The sequence below is a fragment of the Triticum urartu genome, chromosome 2A (genome assembly GCF_056163025.1).
Source record: "Triticum urartu cultivar PI428250 chromosome 2A, HENAU_Tu73, whole genome shotgun sequence".
Classification (NCBI taxonomy): Eukaryota; Viridiplantae; Streptophyta; class Magnoliopsida; order Poales; family Poaceae; genus Triticum; species Triticum urartu.
Genome location: NC_141874.1, coordinates 93,162,501 through 93,178,954, shown reverse-complemented (window position 1 = coordinate 93,178,954; position 16,454 = coordinate 93,162,501). Strand labels below are relative to the sequence as shown.

At 43.4% G+C, this 16,454-nt stretch overlaps 1 pseudogene; it reads right to left on the bottom strand.

Annotated features, from left to right (window-relative positions):
- Positions 1 to 206: 206 nt before the first annotated feature.
- Positions 207 to 3,524, bottom strand: LOC125535170 (tau-cadinol synthase-like; annotated as a pseudogene).
- Between the last annotated feature and the right edge of the window lie 12,930 nt (positions 3,525 to 16,454).

Below are 16,454 nucleotides of genomic sequence, written 5' to 3'. Positions count from 1 at the left end.
ACACTTAAAATCTATGATCTTCAAGGACTTATGCCCCGGAAAGAAAAAGTACTCCATTGCGGCAGATGGAGTTCTTTTTGTACAATGATAATTAATAAGATAAGTATAAAACATAGAGACACACAATTATATCTGATATCATCCAAAAATTATGAATGCAATAACTTATTTATCATATTTATTTATAGGGATAAAGACAATGCACAAGCTCCAATTAACACGTCATGGTGCACAGTGGCATCTTTACTGAAGATAAACTGCCACACAACCTATTAGAGCCTACATGGGAATGGTTTCAACAAAAAGGCTCTCAACAGTATCCTTAAGATGGATATTGAAGGTATATGCATCTTTCTCAGCATAGAATAATGGCATGCTATTAGCAAAGTTAATAATCCTCCGCACCATCGGGAGTTGTGCGTGATGTTGAAAGAGGGCTTGATTTAGAGTTTTCCAGTCATCTTCTAGCAGTGAAAGGATCTTGGAAATGGCAACCGCACTTGTGACCCTATGCTCAACCATGTAACACTCTATAGAGATTGCTATATCTCCCTTGGCCTTCCCGCCCTGCATATTTATATTATAATAGTAATTAGATACATTATCTTGATTCCCGGTGGTGGTTGATGCTTATAGTTTGGCCTAAATAAGAAGATGAAAGAGTATACTTTAAATGCAGCAATGTCATCCATTAGACATGCTATCTTCCCGCATGATATGGTGACATTAGGGTAACCAGCTGCCCACTCAAATGATTCCCTCGTCACTAGATCACCCATGCCAACCATCAAACCTATACATAATGTTGGTGATCCTATGGACATGGCAGATAAACTCATGTGATCTTTGAAGCTTGGCTTGTGATTCTGGTGTAACCATTCAGCTTCTTGGAGATAATAAGCTGATAGATCTTGAAACTACATAGAAGAAAATAAATTAGATACAAAGCCATCAGTATATAGAATGATAGTAATGATATAAGGCACATGGTGGTGTACCGCTTTCCGGGCATAGGCAACATGGTAGGTGTCACGAATGGCCACTTCACGCTTATGTTCATTAAATATCCTTAACAATTCAATATAGAATCTTTGAAGGTAGTTGGGCAGAAGAGAAGTGGCACTCTCATCCCATCTACATGTCGTCAATGAAAAATTAAATAGAAACTGATTGTATGTTAGTTCTTGACACATGGATGTAAATCAAATCCAAATTTAACAAACCTTTGTATGGCCGCATTTAGCAATCGACATTCCTCTATGGTGGCATGGGAATCATACGTGTCATCCATCAGGGAAATAAGCATCAACTGCTTCCTAAGAAATATTCTGGACAACGCAAAATCTTTCTCATGGTATACCGCATAGCACCAAATGTAACCCTTGACCAGGCGGTCCCGAGCATAGTTTAGCCCGACATGTCTGTAAAGATCACGCCACCACCTACAATACTTTGGTTAGTCCAGGTAAAATAGATTTTTTCCCTAATAATCCACATGATGGACAATGTCCAAACTATATATGTGTAGGATACAACATGTGAAGGGCACGTTTTATATTGATTCCATCTTCATTGTGTAATTGAGTATGACGAAGACATACTTAGTGAGATATTTCAGTTCCTTCAAGTGGACATGCTATAGAAGGTTAAAATCCAGCTTTGCTAGCTCCAATAGAGTTGGGTTATGTCCTTCCTCATGCTTATACTCAGAGATATAACGCAGTGTTTCCATCCTCTTAAACGTCCTTGAGAATGGCATGTGAAGGGCACGTTTGACTTGCTCAACTAAAGGGGACTTGAGAGTGTCCCTCATCAATTGAAGATGGTGCCTTGAAAAAGAGATAGCTTGTTCCAGTGATGGCTCGGCATGAATGAGAAGATGAGCTGCGTTGTATAGACATAAAAGTCCCTTAGGGTCACTAGTAATATCTTCCCTAAAGCTCCCATCTTCATTTTTAAATTTGTCGAAAACATCTGCAAGACAAATGTTGGCTAGACATTGTTCAAATAACTCATGCCATTTTATAGTTAGTAATGAAAGCTCAGTGTTACCCTAGTGGAGAATAATATTGTTCTATGATTTGTGAATATTCGTGCAAAAATCCATCTCTGCACCCGAGCTCATCTGCACCCGCGCTGACGAAAAAAATCAAAACAAATACTAGAAAAATTCTAATTTTTTTGTGTGGTAGACAATTTAATGCGTCAGGTCCGCTTCAATTTTAAAATCATTTGGACATCTGAGGAGCTCTCAGCAAAAAAGACAAATTAGGGGTCTGTAATTTTTTTACTGTTCATGTACTGTTTTGGCCTGATTTATCTTTTTTGCTGAGAGCTGCTCAGATGTCCGAATGACTTGAAATTTGGAGTGGGCCCTCATGCATCAAATTGTCTACCGCACAAAAAATGATTTTTTTGAATTTATTTTGAATTTTTATGAATTATTTTCTAACCGGGTGTAGATGAGCCTGGGCACTGAATCGCCCTACTCATATTCGTTCCTTGTATTTATTTATTTATTCATTTATTTATAAATAGATACTCCATACACACCTGAAGACACCCAAAGACCATGCTCTCTAAGCAAGCGAAACCGAAGGGCAACCTGATGGAGGCTAGAGATATTGAATTCACCCTCAAAAATTTGACTTGACGTGGTATCAACATGTTTCTTAAAGTGATGATCTATTCCAAGATGTTGGACAGTGTCCAATAAGGTTATTCTTTCCACCATGCAGTTGCAACTCTTAAACAACATGTCAACGTCCTCCTTTAATTTGTCAGCCCTTGCACTCATCCATTTCTCCGATCTCTGCACACATGCACGAATGCATTGATTAGCTGGGTCAAACCAAAAGGGACAATACATACCTGAAAGTAATAGGTATGCCGTTTGTGATGACTAATATTTTTATACTCCCTTCAATCCATATTAATTGTCGTTGATTTAGTACAAAGTTCTAAATTAGTGACAATTAATATGGATCGCAGAGAATATTATATTTTTAGGACTTTATGTCTATTAATATACCATATATGCATATAAAAATTAATGCCAAAAAAATTCTAAGTTGAGAGAATAGCTTGTAATATTGCAATGAAACAAATATCTTGATTGGTGATGTTCGTCCCAAACCATAATGATGAGGAAGAAAGCAAATTATATGTATACGTGGGAGTAGTGTATGCCTGCAGTGGTTTTGGCTCGTAGTTGAGGAAGTAGTCACCCCACAAAGAGGGCCCATAGCTGGACAACGTCTTGGGAGCAACGTCATCATAATCCACATCTGTTGTTTTTTGTTCAATACTAGAGGATGGTGTAGCTTTCGCTGCCACAGGTGATGCTTGGACATGGGGGAAGCAGGGGCGAGGAGATGCTTGGAGAGGAAGACGAGAGGAGTAGTTGCCACGGGTTGCGATGGCAGATGAGAAGAAGGGGCTGCTAAAGAGGATTGGCGGTGTTGGCGTCAAACTCACTGCCATCGTGTAATGAGTTTAGTGTAGTTGTGACTTATGACCTAGGAAGCAGCGTGGTACCCAGGTTTTATAAGAGCATCCACATCCATGGAGCTTTTATATAGGAAAGATGTTGTGTACGTCTAACCTCCACCACTCAGTGAACTGTCGGCCTCCTGAATCCTCATCCACACCAGGCTCTTGCGTTCATGTAGTAGGTCGTTGTCGACTTGTCGTGTAACCTGCCCTTGCCGAGCGCGCTAATAGTTTGTAAACGGAAGGTAGTGTGGGAATTAAAGTTAATGATGACATAGGTCATTACTTTCAGACACATAAAGGCCTAAGACAAGGAGATCCGATGTCCCCTATCATGTTTAACATTGTGGTGGATATGTTAGCAATTTTGATAGGAAGGGCTAAGGAAAATGGTCACGTAGGTGGATTGGTACCTCATCTCGTTGATGGAGGTGTATCCATCCTTCAGTACGCTGATGATACAATTATCTTTATGGCGCATGACTTGGCCAAGGCGAGAAATATGAAGCTTGTGTTATGCCTATTTGAACAATTGACCGGATTAAAGATTAACTTTCATAAGAGCGAGCTGTTCTGTTTTGGTAGAGCCAAAGACGAACATGAGGCTTATAGGCAATTGTTTGGGTGCGAGTTAGGAGAGTTACCCTTCTCTTACCTGGGTATTCCAATCCACCATCGTAGGCTGACAAATAAAGAGTGGAAGTGTATCGAGGACCGATTTGAGAAGAAATTGAGTTGTTGGAAGGGTAAGCTCATGTCATACAAAGGCCGATTAATCCTGATTAATTCGGTGCTCACGAGTATGCCTATGTTTCTCCTATCGTTCTTTGAGGTCCCAGTTGGTGTTAGGAAGAGACTGGACTTCTATCGATCGCGTTTCTTTTGGCAGGGTGATGAGTTTAAACGAAAATACCGGCTTGCTAAATGGGATATCATCTGTAGACCGAAAAACCAAGGGGGTCTCGGTATTGAGAATCTAGAAGTTAAGAATAGATGCCTTCTTAGCAAGTGGCTGTGGAAGCTCTCAACGGAGAATGATGCCATGTGGGCTCAAATTCTTCGTTCCAAGTACCTCCAGACAAAAACTTTGTCCCAGGTTACAGTCAGGTCGACTGATTCACCTTTTTGGAAAGGTCTGATGAAAGTCAAACAATCTTTCTTTAATAGGATGAAGTTTGTTATTGGAAACGGCTCTAGTACACGTTTCTGGGAGGATACTTGGCTCGGCGAGACACCTTTGGCCATCCAATATCCGTCTTTGTACCGTATTGTTCAACGACGTGAAGTGTTCGTCGCCTCGGTATTTCAATCTATCCCCCTTAATATTCAGTTCCGACGGACGCTAGCGGGCAATCATTGGGAAGAATGGCTCCGTTTAGTTAGGAGACTAATGGAGGTCCAACTATCTCAACAACCCGATGAATTACGCTGGAAATTGACTAGGTCTGGAGTATTCATTGTTAAATCAATGTATATTGATGTTATTAATTCGAACTCCATTCCTACCTCTAAGCATGTTTGGGCTGTCAAAGTTTCTTTGAAAATAAAAGTGTTTATGTGGTTTGTCCATAAACAAGTTATTTTAACCAAGGACAACTTGATAAAGCGTAGTTGGACAGGACCTACTAGGTGTAGTTTCTGTGATCGGGATGAGACAATCAAACATCTCTTTTTTGATTGCCCGTTGGCCAAAGTACTTTGGCAGACGGTCCACATTGCTTTTAATATAAATCCACCGAATTCTGTTAACACGTTATTTGGGACATGGCTTAATGGGATTGAGCCTGACTTAGCGAGACACATTCGGGTTGGAGTTTGTGCTTTGCTGTGGACTATCTGGACCTGCAGAAATGATTTGGTTTTTAACAGAATATCATGTATTCATTTTTTGCAGGTTTTATTCCGAACTACGGCTCTGATCCGTTCCTGGTCGCTACTCACCCAGATGGAGGTCAGGGAGCACTTGGTTACTGGGTCTTTCCGATGGGAGATGGTAGCTCGGGATATCTTCAACCGGTTTGGATGGCGGTCATGTAATAGGATAGGCATGTAGTTTACCTATCTAGTTTTAGCCAGCCGGTTGTGGCGTCTTTACATGGCTAGTGGGTGTTTCTAGCCCTTTTTGGCTCTGTGTGAGCTTTCTTTTGCTTTTTATTACTTTTTGAAGACCTTGGAACTATGTTTGCACTGCTTTATTTGTTTAATAAGATGGCCGTATGCATCTTTTTGATGCAGAGGCCGGGGATTTCCACCTTTTCTAGAAAAAAGACAGTCAATCTTTTAAACATGGAGACATGCGTATCACCGCCAGACATAGAACTTGTCACCGAACGAACTTCTGCTGGAGATGAAGGGGCATCACGCTTGTAAAAAAACTGAGTAGGATACAATGTATCCATAATTCATAGACGATCTTGAGCTCATATGCTCCCACATAAACAATACATAAGAAAATATAACTGAATATTTGTGGCATCAAAGATGTTCAAGTGTTCTAGGTGCGCAAAAAATTACGTCAAGAAATGACACCTGAGGAGCTGTAGACAGAAAAAAAGGGCTTTCCAGAAGGCCATTTGTCCATCAAATTTTGCATTCACCTAGCACACTCAAGCATCCTTGGTACCAAAAACGTTTAGATTTTTTTTTTGAATTTACTGTTCATCTAGGTGGAGAGAAACACACACCATTTGAGCCAATATTGTTGGGAAATACTCCTGCATGGGTAAGTATGCGTGGGGCGTGTGTATGAACGCCTGTAACAGACGCTTCTAACTACCGAATAGGTGGTATAATCTAACCAAATGAACAAAAAAACTAGATCACGGTCTACCGAACGAATGACGGAATGATCTCTCCTACTCAAGAATAAAATCTTAGCGTAGTATTTTTATCGAGGAGTCAGTCTAACCAAATATAATCTTATTAAGAGGAATTGGCATGGAAGCGTGCAATGTGTTTTTTGTCACTATGATGAGACTATAAAACACTTGTTCTTTCAATGCAAATTGACTTGTCTTATATGGTCAGTCATCAGTAGTTTCTGACTTGTATCCTTCATGTAGTGTTGCTAATATTTCTGGTAACTGGTTACATGGGATCAATAACAAGTTTAGAACTCTTCTTGGAGTGGGGGCGCTTGCCGTGATTTGGTCGCATTGGCTATGAAGAAATGATAAGGTTTTAACGATAAAAGTTCTTCTGTTCTGCAGGTTATCTACAGATGTATTGGTACGCTCTGTTTATAGTCGTCTCTACATCATGTGGAGAATCAAGACCTGTTTACGGAGGTGTGCACATGCTTGGAGGCCACGGCGAGGGATATTTTACCCGACATGGATGGCAGCATGATGTTTCGATTGGCCCTCCTATGTCTTAGGCGTTATACAGTCTCCACATGATTACTTGTATTCCGCCTTTTCTGTTTTTCTGAAACTTGAACTTGGTTATGCTTGTATGCATCTTAGTTATGCGGAGGCCGGATGTAATGCTTAAACCTTTTAAGCAATAAAGCGCCCTTTATTAAAAAATATCATAGTTCTTGCTAAATTTCGTACTAGTTATCATGATTTGCGCGACACATCAAACTACCTTTAGATCATATGCAACCAAAAGTACCAAATCCCGGTACCCAAGCGATAGGCGCGTTTGTGGACAGTGACGGGACAACAAACAAAATTTGTCCCCCACAATCAGATACATCAAATCGAATTCTCAAATCCATATTCTTCTCATACTACATACGTACATAGCTAAACTCGTGTCATCGGTCTACCAAAAATTGACATGCTCTACTAACTACGAACGAAGCGGCAGTGGGGAAAGTTCATCCACGGCCGCCCTTGCCCTTTCCATCATCCGTGCGGCTCTAGCGGTCGAAGATGCAAAACGGATCGAGGTGGATCTGCTCACTGCCGGAGTTGTCCGATCCATCATCGTCCTTGGCCTTCTTCTCCTTAGGAGGCCAACCCGACCGTGGCACAGACCACCCGACTTTACTCTTTTATCATCTCCTTCACTACACTCCTTTTCGTCGCTTCTTGGCTATGCAGGCACTGGGGCCTCCTCCGATGCTACTTCGCAGGCTGCCAAAGCCTCCCCCGCTTGAAGCGAGCCCGCAGCCTAGCGCATCGGGCTTGCCATGCCTCCTTTTTGGATTGACAACAACTCATGGAGGCGCAGATGGCCTCTTTTTTGGTGTCTGGCGCCACAGAGACGAGGCGCCACCAAAATGGTTCCGACGGCACAACGGGGTTTCTCCATGTGGTGGCCACCGCTTCCGGCGAGACCGTGGTCACACGCTGAGATTCATCGGCCCCGGATCAAAGCGTCATTTGGGTAACGGATGCCCGACGGCTCACGGAAGATTGGGGGAGGATGCACTCCTCATGGGAACGTCGGAGAGCAGCGCGGTCGGGCATCTGCTCCTCCAGAGCTACAAGGGATTCGCTCCTAGTCCTCAGATCCAGACATCTCTGAGTCGAATCCAGTGGCCTCCATGGAGGAGAATGCCAGAGCTTGACGGAGAGGAGCTTGATAGTGTGGGAGGGAAGTGGGGAGTGGAATGCGGCTAGGGTTTTGTCAGGAGTGCGTATAGGGTCCAATTTATGTGGGGCCGAGTGGGCCAGAGTCGGTCGGATCCGACATGACGGGCTCGTCCGGGCATCCCCATGTCCACCCTACATATGGGCTGAATATGGGGAGTATCACTCAGTCCGGGCTTTTGGGCCGATTAGAGCAAGGACTTGGCAAATCCAGGACCTAAAATGGCCGCGCCATGGATGCGCACGTGCACGTCCGCGGGCAGTGACTGGCTCAAATTTACTCCTCTGCATTCGGATACCTCATATTTGAAACCTTAAATCAATACAAAGCATGCAAACGAGGAAATCCTACGTAGATCAACCTATACTACCTTAATCCTCGTCGGAGATGTCCACTATCTCCGTGCCCGGCTCCAGGTACATGGGTGGCATCCGCAACTCCGGCTCTTGTGGCTCCTCTGGCTGCTCCACCTTGTCCTCCGTGCCCGCCACCGTGTCAAGTTCGGCGAAAAGTGTGTTGGCCGCCGCCCGTTCCCGCCGGATGAACTGCTGGTTGGTCTCGACATATGCCTCATCCTGGATGGACTCCAGGATGGCATGCTGCTCCTCCATCTTCGCCACTTGGGCGACCGCGAACTCTGCCATGGCGTCCTCCATGTCGAAGACCGCAACCGGCACTGGCTCGTCATCCGGCTCCTCCTCCTCCGGATCCGCCACCTCCATCAGAACCAGCTGCTGCTCTGGCTCCTCCTCCTCCTCCGGCCCAGGGAGTCCAGAGATAGGCCGTCTGCGATGCTGGCGGCGCGCCTCGCCCGGATCTCCTCCTCAATCCGAAATCGGCGGTCCGGTGTGAGAATAGCATACGCCATCTTATTTTTCTGGGCCATGACGAAGCCGGGTGACGTGGGAAGAGCAGCGGAGCGGGAGAGAGGTGGATGGGCTCGGGCTGGTGGCGCGGAGAGGGAGGATGTAGGCCGGCTTAAATAGCCGATTTTGGCATCCAACGGCAAACCGGGGTGGCACCATGTGGCGTTCACACCCCCACCGAAGGAGACGCCCGTCAGACTGTTGAGTTTCAGGGAGATTCCGTGTGGGGCTCCATCGTCAGTCCGACATGGCGGACATGTCCGGTCGTGCCCCGGCCTCCCCAGATTCGCCCCATATTTGGCTGAATATGAGGGGTGCCGGTCAGGCCGGGCGTTTGAGGCTCGTTTCAGCGCCTGTTTGGGTCGCCTTTTTTTTTGACGGGTCACTGGCCGGGCCGTCCGTCCGAACATCGGGGGAGGGGGGGGGGGGGGGGGGTGCCCGGCTGTAGATGCTCTTATTGGGAGCCTGGTTGGATGATTTTCTTTTTTGTCCGGACTCTTACCAGACAGTCCGTCCGGATATTCGGGGCGAGGATGGGTTCAGTTGTAGACACTCTTAAGAGACACTATTGTAAAATTGCCCTTTAGGTAAAAATGAACCAGGTACCACATCATTGTTGCATTAACGACGATCGACGTACAAAGAACCTTTAAGGTAGAAAGTGACAAACATGTGTTTGGCATTTACCGCCGCCCAATCGACTAGTCACTTGACAGTGAGCTCGATCGGCCGCCCAATCGACTGGTCACTCGACGTAAGGGACATCTCTAGCTTAGAAATCTCGTGGAGTTGTCATGTATCACGGCTCGATCTGCCGCCTAATCGACTGGTCACTCGACAGTGAGATCTTCCGGACAATCGCCAAGACACGGACAGGGTCGCAAAGCGCTAAACGTACAGTAGCTAGAACTTGCGCGCGATAGTGACGATGAAGACAGCCGATCCTCCGGTTAACACATGGAGTCCATGGCTCGGGCATGCATGTGCGGTGGTGTTGTTGCCGCCAAAATTCTCTATTCCCATCACGTGACTATGTACCGTAAGAGAGGGCATCCAATGAATCATTGAGCTCATAGTCTGACAAAACCAGCTCTTGTATCACGTACGATTTTTTATTGGAACCGGATGCAAAACATTTCAAATTCAGTAGTGAATATGGAGAATGTTTGTGCCCTCCGTAGTAGGCTCCTACTTCCTCTGTTCCTAAATATATGACGTTTTGTTAGTTTAAAGTTTCTTTTTTCTTTTTGCAATGTTCAAGTTCTCTCCATATATGAAAACCCTTCCGGTTCTTCTGCCTCACATGCCTAGAAAAACAAGTTGTTTATTACTCACTTGTTGGCAGGTACTCCCATACTGAAAGCTTTACTAAACACCAAGAGGTGAATGTTTGTGCCCTCCGTAGTAAAGCAGCTGAGAGGCAAGAGGATCACGTGCTCATGTGTGGTTGGTCCCAGAACGGACAACGGAGAGACGCGGCAACTACGAATGGATCAAGTTTTGAGAAATGGCGACAACAGAATGCATATGCAATGCGAATGATGCGCTGATGAATGCAACAAACATATAATTAACGCGACGAACACGAAACATGTAAGGCATCTAGAGCGTCGGTCTCGGGCTGTTACACTCCCCCCCCCCCCTCGGGGTCGTCCCTGCCTGTTTTGGGTCTCTGTGTGTGTGTGTGTGTTGTGATGGCGTGCATTTGTACCAGGTGTTGTTCTTCGTTGCTTTATATACAAAACTAGGAGAAAGACTTTTTCGGTAAATGCAGTTTGTTAATATAAAAGACAACAGTGTTTCGGGACTGGTTCCAGATGTCAGATACCAACATGCATGCTGCTGGAGGGTTCATTCAGGTTATGACATACTAGACGGATATGCACGCTTCGCCGTGCCGTTTCACACTTATTGGGCTAGATTTTTATTTTTATTCAGTCGATGGGTTGTTATGATTGACTAACTTGTTTTGATTTTGCTTGTTTGGGCTAAGCCTTAACCATGTTGGAGTTGGTACCACACCCGCCGCTGAAGCGCTAGTGTTAAACCCTCCCCCGCCCTCTCGATAAAGGCAATGACCTTGGGTTGGTGCCCACGCTCACTCTCGATAGACGCGGGGCCGGATCGGAGAGCAGCATTGTTGGCTTCCTTCGTGACCTTTGTCTTCTACTCCCTCCGTTACAGAATATAAGGTGTATTGATTTTCATGCAAGTCAACCATTTAAAAGTTTGACCAAGATTATAAAATAAAATAACAACATCTACAATACATCAAAGATAAAATATGAAACTACTTTTCATGATGTATCGAATAATATAAATGACGTATTGTGGATATTGATATATTTTTCTAAAAATTATGTCAAACATGCACTCGTTTGACTTTTGAAAAAGCAAATACACCTTATATAAAAGAACGGACGGAGTGTTTTAGTGAGTCCTCGTCATGCAATTTCTCGTTCGGTCTATTTCTCACATAACTCATAATTTTATTATTAAAAACATGACCATGTTAGCATTTCTTACCTTAGAGTTTATGCTTTTACCTTGATTAGTAGGAAAAGGAAATTTTAATCTTTATGTACTTCACCTCGATCATGAACAAAATAAATCAAGAAAACAATATGACCACTTTTTTCTGCCTCATATGCCTAGTACAGAAAAACACGTTGTTTATTGCTCACTTGTTGGCAAGTAATCCCATACCGAAAGCTTTACTAAACGCCAAGAGGCCACATGGCAGTTGACTGTGAGCAATTCTACGTACAAAATTAGAAATGCAAAAACTTCCTTTGATTGGATTGGTGAAACAGTCCTACCTAATAGCAACGTGTTTGGTTACTTGTATCCATCCACCATACTGTTTCTAGGTTGTTTCGCTGTTTACTTGCATCATTTGCCAGACTAGCGTCACAATAATTGTATATGATATCAATCAATAATTATGATTACAATTGCTTATTTTACGATTTTGTTATATTTATTTAGAGGGATATAGACAGCAGGGGCAGAGCCCAATGGGCTAACCCTGTGGCACAGGCTACAGGGTCCAAAACAACTTTTAGTGATAATAATAAGGCTCGAGGCAACAGGGTGGGCCAACAGATGCTACATGGCCCATCTAACTAACCTGCACGCTCCGTGGCTTCCAGCAGCCGATGATCTCGCTGATAGCCCTAAAAAAACGTACACTCGCTGATTGCCTATAAAATTGTACATTCGTTGACCATCTGACGTCACGCACGATTGATGGCCCCTAGATATATATCGATCCTCCAAAAGTCCTATTCTGTCCCCGAGCTCAAATGCTCTCTTATGAGCAGTAAAATCAAAAAATAGTAATAAGCTAAAAAAAAATCTACAAATGATGCAAGTTTTGAAAAATGACGACAACAGAGTGCATATGCAAGTTGGGTATGAGTGCTGAGAGGCAAGAGGATCACGTGCTCATGTGTGGTTGTTATCAGAACGGTCAACGGAGAGACGCGGCAACTACGAATGGGAGCAAATTTTGAAAAAATGACGACAACAGAGTGCATATGCAATGTGAATGATGTGATGATGAATGCAACAAACATATAATTAACGCGACGAACATGAAAACGTGGAAGGCATCTGGAGCATCCGTCTCGGGATGTTACACTCCTGCCCTCCCTCAGGGCCGGCCCCTCCTGTTTTGGGTGTGTGCGTGTGTTGTGATAGCGTGCATTTGTACCGGGTGTTGTTGTTCGTTGCTTTATATATAAAACAGGGCGAAAGCCTTTTCGGTAAATGCAGTTTGTTGATATAAAATGCGACTATGTTTCGGGACTGGTTCTAGATGTCAGATACCAACGTGCAGGCTGCTGGACGGTTCATTCAGGTTATGACATACTAGAGGGATACGCGTGCTTCGCCGCGCCATTTTTTCACTTATTGGGCTACATTTTTATTTTTATTCGATTGATGAGCCGTTATGGTTGACTAACTTGTTTTGATTTTGCTTGTTTGGGCTAAGCCTTAACCATGTTGGAGTTGGTCCCACACCCGCGGCTGAAGCGCTAGTGTTAAACCCTCCCCCGCCCTCTCGATAAGGGTAATGACCTTGGCTTGGTGCCCACGCTTACCCTTGATAGACGTGGAGCCGGATCGGAGAGCAGCATTGTTGGCTTCCCTCGCGACCTTAGTCTTCTACTCCCTCCATTACAAAATATATATAAGGTGTATTGATTTCGTGCAAGTCAACCATTTGAAAGTTTGACCAAGATTATAGAATAAAATAACAACATCTACAATACATAATAGATAAAATATGAGACTAATTTTCATGATGTATGGAATGATATAAATTATGTATTGTGTATATTGTTATATTTTTCTAAAAACGAATACACCTTATATAAAGGAACGAATGGGGTATTTTAGTGAGTCCTCATTATGCAATTTTTCGTTGGGTCTTCTTGTTTCTCACATAAATCATAATTTTATTATTAAAAACATGACCGTGTTAGCATTTCTTATCTCAGAGTTTATGCTTTTACCTTGATCATTAAGAAAAGGAATTTTTAATCTTTATGTGTTTCACTTCGATCATGAATAAAATAAATCAAGAAAACAATATGACCACTTTTTTCTGCCTCACATGGCTAGTACAGAAAAACATGTTGTGTATTGCTCACTTGTTGGCATGTACTACCATACCGAAAGCTTTACTAAACGCCAAGAGGCCACATGGCAGCTGCCTGTAAGCAGTTCTACGTACAAAATTAGAAATGCAAAAACTTCCTCTGATTTGATTGGTCAAACAGTCCTACCTAATAGCAACGTGTTTGGTTAATTGTTTTTTTAGAATCATCGGGGGAGGAGTCCCTTCACCTGAATATATTACTTAATTGTTTGGTTAATTGTATCCATCCACCATACTGTTTCTAGGTTGTTTCGCTGTTTACTTGCATCATTTGCCAGACTAGCGTCATAATAATTGTATATGATATCAACCAATAATTAGGATTACAATTGCTTATTTTACAGTTTTATTATATTTATTTAGAGGGATATAGACACTAAAGGAGAGAGAGGAGCGAAACCACACCCGGTGTGGGAAGAACAGAGCAAAGAATACAACACAGCGCTAAGCTCACATAGCTCGAACTCCAGCCAAGGAAGGCGAGGTGATTGTTAAGGATTAATTTAATCCAAATAATCAATGCTTAAGTCAGTTGTTTAAGTCGGTTGTAATTACCGGCACTGTAACTCTAACTGCCTTGTAATCAGGGTATAAATACCCAGTCATCAATCAATGAGAAAAATTGTTCATTCCATCATTTGGTCTCTCTCGCATCTTTCTCTTTACAGAGATGAGACACATGACACCTAGACAGCTGAATCCACGATTTTGTTGCCTGTTGAGCTTCAGGTTAAATCCGAGGCGGAGAAGAGGTTGAAAGAACTCCTCCGCGAAGAAGAACTGAAGTGGGCGTTGCGGGCTAAGGTCCGCCAGGTTGAATCATTCACGCAAAAAGGTAGTGTGGGAATTAAAGTGAATGACGATATTGGTCGTTACTTCCAGACACATAAAGGCCTAAGACAAGGAGACCCGATGTCCCCTATATTGTTTAACATTGTGGTTGATATGTTAGCAATTTTGATAGGGAGGGCTAAGGAGAATGGTCAAGTAGGTGGCTTGGTACCCCATCTTGTTGATGGAGGTGTATCCATCCTGCAGTACGCTGATGATACAGTCATCTTCATGGAGCATGATTTGGCCAAGGCGAGACATGTGAAGCTGGTGTTATGCCTTTTCGAACAATTGACCGGGGTAAAGATTAACTTTCATAAGAGTGAGTTGTTCTGCTTTGGTAGAGCAAAGGAGGAACAGGACGCTTATAGGCAATTGTTTGGGTGCGAGTTGGGGGAGTTACCTTTCTCTTACTTAGGTATCACGATCCACCATCGTAGGCTGACGAACCAAGAATGGAAGTGCGTCGAAGACCGTTTTGAGAAGAAGCTGAGTTGCTGGAAGGGCAAGCTCATGTCATACGGTGGCCGATTAATTTTGATTAACTCGGTACTCACGAGTATGCCTATGTTTCTCTTATCGTTCTTTGAAGTCCCAATTAGTGTCAAGAAACGACTGGACTTTTATCGACCGCATTTCTTTTGGCAGGGTGATGATTTAAAAAGAAAATACCGGCTAGCTAAATGGGATATCATCTGTAGGCCGAAAGACCAAGGGGTTCTCGGGATAGAGAATCTTGAAGTTAAGAACAGATGTCTCCTTAGTAAGTGGCTCTGGAAACTGTCTTCTGAGACTGATGCCATGTGGGCGCAAATCCTTCGTAGCAAGTACCTCCACACAAAAACTTTGTCCCAGGTTACAGTCAGGCCGACCGACTCGCCTTTTTGGAGAGGACTGATGAAAGTCAAACAGTTCTTTTTTAATAGGACAAAGTTTATTATTGGCAATGGTGCTAGTACGCGATTCTGGGAGGATACTTGGCTCGTAGAGACACCCTTGGCCATTCAATATCTGTCTTTATATCGTATTGTTCAACGACGTGAGATGTTCGTTGCAACGGGATTTCAATCTATCCCCCTTAATATTCAGTTCAGACGGTCGCTAGCGGGCAATCGTTGGGAAGTATGGCTCCATCTAGTTAGGAGACTGATGGAGGTTCAGCTTTCCCAACAACCCGATGAATTACACTGGAAGTTGGCTAGGTCTGGAGTTTTCACAGTTAAATCAATGTATATTGATGTTATTAATTCGTCCTCCATTCCTACCTCTAAGCATGTTTGGGATGTTAAAGTGCCTTTGAAAATAAAAGTGTTTATGTGGTTTGTCCATAAACAAGTTATTTTAACTAAGGACAACCTGATAAAGCGTAATTGGACAGGACCTACTAGGTGTAGTTTCTGTGATCGGGATGAGACGATTCAACACCTCTTTTTTGATTGCCCGTTAGCCAAAGTTCTTTGGCGGACAGTCCACATTGCTTTTAAGATTACTCCATCGAACTCGGTCAATGCGTTATTTGGGATATGGCTTAATGGGATTGAGCCAGAACTAGCGCGACATATTCGTGTTGGAGTTTGCGCCTTGCTGTGGTCTATCTGGAATTGCAAAAATGATTTGGTGTTTAACAGAATATCACGTATTCACTTTTTGCAGATTATTTTCCGAGCCACCACACTGATCCGTTCGTGGTCGCTACTCACTCTGACGGAGGCTAGGAAGCATTTGGTTATTGGATCTGTCCGCTGGGAGATGGTAGCTCGGAATATCTTCAGCCGGTTTGGATGGCGGTCACGTAATAGGATAGGCAATTAGTTTACCTATCTTTCTTTAGCCAGACGGTCGTGGTTTTTCTTTTTTGGCTAGTGGGTGTTTCTAGTCTTTTTAGCTCTGTGTGAGCTTTCTCTTTTTTGTTTTGTTAGTTGAAGACTTTGGAACCTTGTTAGAACTTTTGTTTAATTAATAAGATGGCCGCATGCATCTCTCTGATGCAGAGGCCGGAGAACCCCTTTTTGAAAAAAAAATGACACCTAGACAGCTAAGGATGAGCAACTCTACGT